This window comes from Apodemus sylvaticus, chromosome 5 (assembly GCF_947179515.1).
Source record: "Apodemus sylvaticus chromosome 5, mApoSyl1.1, whole genome shotgun sequence".
Lineage (NCBI taxonomy): Eukaryota > Metazoa > Chordata > Mammalia > Rodentia > Muridae > Apodemus > Apodemus sylvaticus.
The window spans coordinates 22,607,600-22,613,619 of record NC_067476.1 but is presented as its reverse complement, the minus strand read 5'-3'; the positions used below and the strand labels follow the sequence as shown (position 1 = coordinate 22,613,619).

General features: G+C 35.3%; 1 non-coding gene across 1 annotated transcript; it reads left to right on the top strand.

The window, feature by feature from the left end:
- Positions 1-5,623: 5,623 nt before the first annotated feature.
- LOC127686528 (small nucleolar RNA SNORA48) lies at positions 5,624-5,767 on the top strand. The gene has a single exon (XR_007978149.1). It is a non-coding gene; the product is annotated as a small nucleolar RNA SNORA48 (small nucleolar RNA).
- The last annotated feature ends 253 nt before the right edge of the window (positions 5,768-6,020 follow it).

Genomic DNA, 6,020 nt, shown 5'->3' with positions numbered 1-6,020 from the left:
TACCATTGACTGTAGGGTTCCATAGCTGCCTGCAGCTATTACGAAGTGGGTTTCTGGAACAGAAGCTGAGGAATAAATAGGGAAGAGGGGCGAAAAGAAGTACGGCTAAGACAATATTCACTGATCAAAGCCGCAAACTTTAATGGCGCCAGACCTTTTAACAGTTTGGGTAAACCCTTCCCCACAGACTCCAGGCTGAGTTCCGGTGGAAGTTGTCTAGCTTCTCTTGGAGGTCCTCGTCTTGACTGCTCCGGCAGCTGGGTGGGTCACCTGTTTAATTCAGGAATTCCTAGACCTGGAGGAACAATGAACTTAACCTTTACTTCGAGCACTCCACCCTAGGTGGAGCAGGATCCTGGCTATCTGGGAGAAGTTAACCTTGACCAAAGTCAAACTCTGACCAAGTGCAAGACTGCTCCAATATGGCTCTGTACAATTGACAATGTAAATGAAGATGATATTCAATAAAAAAAATTGATAAATGAGACTTCATGAAGTTGAAAAGCTTCTCTAAAGCAAAAGGTAGTCAATAGGACAAATTGGCAACCTACAGAATGGGAAAAATCTTTATTAATCTCACACGTGACAGCGAGATGATATTCAAAATATATAAAGATCTCAAGAAACTGAACTCCAGAAAACCAAAATTTTTAATTATGATGACAAATACTAACCTGGACCACAAACATCTTCCACCACTGTTAAATATATCTCGGACCTTAAACAAAACTTGTGAAATGTTGATATCAACATTGGCCACTTGATCCTCGACAAAGAGGCTGAAAACATCCAATGGAAAAAAGATAACCTTTTCAACAAATGGTGCTGGTTCAACTGGAGGTCAGCATGCAGAAGAATGCGAATTGATCCATCCTTGTCTCCTTGTACTAAGCTCAAGTCCAAATGGATCAAGGACCTCCACATAAAGCCAGACACTCTGAAGTTAATAGAAAAGAAACTGGGGAAGACCCTTGAGGACATCGGTACAGGGAGAAAGTTTCTGAACAGAACACCAATAGCGTATGCTCTAAGAGCAAGAATTGACAAATGGGACCTCATAAAATTACAATGTTTCTGTAAGGCAAAGGACACCATCAAGAGGACAAATCGGCAACCAACAAATTGGGAAAAGATCTTCACCAATCCTACATCAGATAGAGGGCTAATATCCGATATATATAAAGAACTCAAGAAGTTAGACTCCAGAAAACCAAACAACAGAAACAATGAATTCATGAAATTCTTAGGCAAATGGATGGACCTAGAGAACATCATACTAAGTGAGGTAACCCAGACTCAAAAGATGAATCATGGTATGCACTCACTAATAAGTGGATATTAACCTAGAAACCTGGATTACCCAAAACATAATCTACACATCAAATGAGGTACAAGAAGAAAGGAAGAATGGCCCCTTGTTCTGGAAAGACTCAATGAAGCAGTATTCAGCAAAACCAGAACGGGGAAGTGGGAAGGGGTGGGTGGGAGGACAGAGGAAGAGAAGGGGGCTTACGGGACTTTTTGGGAGGGGGGGGGCTAGGAAAGGGGAAATCATTTGAAATGTAAATAAAAAATATACCAAATTAAAAAAAAATTAAAAAAAAAAACTAAAAAAAAAAATGGGGTACAGAGTTAAACAAAGAATTCTCACCTGAAGAGCATCGGATTGTGGAGAAGCATCTTAAAAAATGCTCAACTTCATTAGTCATTAGGGAAATGCAAATCAAAACAACCCTGAGATTTCACCTTACACCAGTCAGAATGGCTAAGATTAAAAATTCAGGAGATAGCAGGTATTGGAGAGGGTATGGAGAAAGAGGAACACTCCTCCACTGCTGGTGGGGTTGCAAATTGGTACAACCACTCTGGAAATCAATCTGGCGGTTCCTCCGAAAACTGGGCACCTCACTTCCAGAAGATCCTGCTATACCACTCCTGGGCATATACCCAGAGGATTCCCCACCATGTAATAAGGATACATGCTCTACTATGTTCATAGCAGCCCTATTTATAATTGCTAGATGCTGGAAAGAACCCAGGTATCCCTCAACAGAAGAGTGGATGCAAAAAATGTGGTATATCTACACAATGGAGTACGATTCAGCCATTAGAAACAATGAATTCATGAAATTCTTAGGCAAATGGATGGACCTAGAGAACATCATACTAAGTGAGGTAACCCAGACTCTAAAGGTGAATCATGGTATGCACTTACTAATAAGTGGTTATTTACCTAGAAAACTGGAATACCCAAAACATAATCCACACATCAAATGAGGTACAAGGAGAAAGGAGGACTGGCCCCTGGTTCTGGAGAGACTCAGTGAAACAGTATTCGGCAAAACCAGAACAGGGAAGTGGGAAGGGGTGGGTGGGAGGACAGGGGGAGAGAAGGGGGCTTACGGGACTTTCTGGGAGTGGGGGGGCTAGGGAAGAGGAAATCGTTTGAAATGTAAATAAAAAATATATCGAATAAAAAAATACAATAATAACACTATCCTTTAAAATATTTTATTTTGTTTCTATATAAAATTATAAAATTTCTATGAATATATTATGATAATTTTTATAAAGTATTTACATGATACATATCTATTTTATGTGTATAAAATATTAACTTATATTAAATAATAATTAGATTTACACTATTGTGTATAATATGTGATACAAATATATAATATAAAATATGTAAATATTTATTTTATACTTCTTTTCATCTGTTTTCTGCTGAGGAAGGTGTTGAACATTCATTGATCCTTTTAATTGCCTATAAAAATAGGTCACTTATTTTATTTTATTATAAAGTATCAGATATTTTTATTATGAAAAAATAAACAGTAGAAAATAAAATTGCCTTACTCTGATTGTGTTTTAAAATATAAAATACAAAGCAAAAATACAAACTGCAACAATAACAGTCAACCATTTTATCAACCTTGACTGACACAATTTAACACAAGGATTTTGGTTATATTAATTCTTCAAACAAATTAAAATACCCAGAAATAACTTGAAATTCCAAGAAGAATGGGTTATATAGTTTCTGTTGTTATGACATAGCCTATCTAGGGCAATGGTGATCTCTACCTGTTTTTTTTCTGAAAGGTGACATTTGCAAGCTTATCAGGATCTAGGAAACCATTTGGGCTTATTTCAGTTGCTTGAGCACACCAAGTATTTTGGTTTTAGCCTGTTCCCACAATATTAATATTCAGAAAAAGTATTTAATGATTGAATGCCATAGGACTAAGTAAAAATAATGGTTTGCCAATTATATTAATTTTTTAGTCAAGCTTAAGTGCGACTATTGAGAAAAATTTCATAACACTTCTACATTAGTAACATATTGTTAGTGACCCCTTCCTTCTTTCCTTTCCTTTTTTCTTTCTCTCAATAATTCCTTTTTCTTTTTTCTTTATTTCATTTTTTCTGTCTGTTTCTTTTTTCTGTTTATTTTGTTGTAATGATAAATATCAGACTTCATGAGTGTGAGTTAAACACTCTGCACTGAGCTATATACCTAGTCCTTTGTATTGACAATGATTTTCCTCTTAAATACAATATATATGATATTCAAAAGACCAATACAGTATAGACTATGAAATATACCAAATACAACCCTTGTTGATGAGTAGAGGCATAGAAAAGTTCTAGACTACAGTGTATGTAAAAAGATAGGTGTCTTCACAGGCCTCAGATATATGACAAACACAAACTGTCCTTTGCCATTATGACATCAGCTGTTCCATGAACATTTCTCAAGTTTGGAGAACATCTGAACTGTTAAGATTCCTGGTCTTTATGGTGACTTAATATCAACATGCTTTCAAGAGAGAAATATAATATTTTTTCTACTGTAAACTCTAGCACAGTCTACTTGTTTGTCTTATCTAGTTTAATATTTTATCTAATTAGCTGGAGTATCTTTTGTAGCAATTTCTTGTGAACATAAACTATATTGTTTTTTGAAATATCTGTATTGAAGTTTTTTTCAGTGTATTGGTTTTAAGGTGATAAAATATGATACTAACACAACTATAGTAACTATTGCACAGATTATTTTAGTCCCTGTGTGTCAATTCAAGGACTATTGTTTAGACTTCAAACTTGATAAGTTAGACTCTGTTATAAAGATTTGATGGATTGCTCCAAATGTGCAGAGCACTTCTGATACTTAGAGAATTCATGGAACACAGATATATATCTGGTCCCCGTGCAATCAGTATGGTGTTCTCTTGAAATGTTCCAAACTTGGAACTTGGACTCTTATTTTGTTTTCCTGCCCATATTACATATGTAAGAATGTTTTGTATATAGTTAAATGTTCAATGAAAATATGGATGTATTATAAGTACTATGATAATGACATTATAATTAGAATCTGGGTCAAATACATGTTTATAATTTTATCAAAGTGAGTTGTTGGTAATAAATAAAATTGGAAAAAAACTTGGCTTTTGGAACTCACCATTTATTTGAGAGAAATATACATGAAGATACATAAAAATAAATAAAAAGATAGTATATGTGTTATGTCTCTTTAAAAGCTACTAGAAAATTATTTCCTACTGAAAGGAAAATTTTAATAATTGATTTTCAAATTGTCTTAAGATTATTAAGAAAAATTGAAGCAACTCTTGGAACACGAATGGGGTGGAATTGCTGTAGCTGAAGCAGTTACTTGCCCAGTGTGAGGAACTGCAAAATTCTGCTAAATATATTGAGCTAGGAAAAAAAAACACAACAAAACAGCAGTAAGTGTTATTTCTTCAGAGGGGTAGATGAAGAGATAGAATGGCCATCTGGGAACAAAATCTCTGTAAAGGGACATTCATCAGCAGAACAGAAGGAATTTGGCTCTGCAGTCTGCTTGCCATGTCTGTGGAAAAGCATCGTTTAAAACCACACACACGTTTTCTATTTCATGGATCTTTTTCACATTAGAAAAATGGATACTTAGTGCTTTTATCTAAGATGTTATTGTGTTACATGTCTTATGTCCATCCATATTATGAAATTGCTTTTGTAGACAGCAAAACCAGTCCTAGAAGAAGGCAGATGCAACAGGGGTAAAACATTTCAGCTTGGGACCATCCCTGTGCTTGTTCATATTGCACATGCTGAAGGACACCTACTACTTTTCACATCCCACACATTGACAACTTGCCTTCACTCCCCTCCTGCCCCACACCATATGGCCCTACCACTGATTGGAGATCTGTTCAATATATTCCTACTTAGACACTGAAGTAAAAAAAAAAAAAATGGCTTCTCTTTGTCAGGCTTTACTCTGTGCATGTTGGGTGCAGGCTACCCTTGAGAATTAATGTGGGCAGGGAGAAATTAAACAGGGAGATGCAACAGGAGAACAATGTATAGAAAGAATTAGAATTGTAAAAGAAGGTTTTAGTGTTTTAGTATAAGGCAAAATTAAACAAGAGTGTATATTTTGTGTGTCTTTCTGCTAAAATGGCTTCTGTGATGATGCATATGGATCAGTGGAACAGGTCAACCCATATTAACATAAATATAAGTAACTGAGTTGTTTTTGTTGTTGCTGTTGTTTAAAAAAAACACAATGTAACAAAGAAGAAACTACTCTTTCAGAGCTCTTCTGTCCTGCCTCCCTCAGCAGTGGGTAAAGTGACACCTTGCTTGTGGTGTTGTTCCTACATCAGTCAAGGGAAGAGCAGTTGTCAGTCCTTTGTTCATCCCAGCTTGATACCTGGCTTGGTGGCCAAAGCTGTTCCATGACTAGTGCACCTAAAAAATGATACTGGGAACTAATAAATAGTTTTTCTATATGTACTCAAAACTGATACAAAATATTAAAGAATTAAGGAGTTTAGTAGAAAATGAAAAATTGTAGAACTTCTAGGAAGAAACTAGAAAATATATACACGTCTTTAATTTTCCAATGAGCATTTAAATATGATATTAGAACCACTTTTTTATAAAATAATAAATTAGAATTCATGAAAACTTGAAATGCTTTAAAGTATGAAATACATTATTTAAGA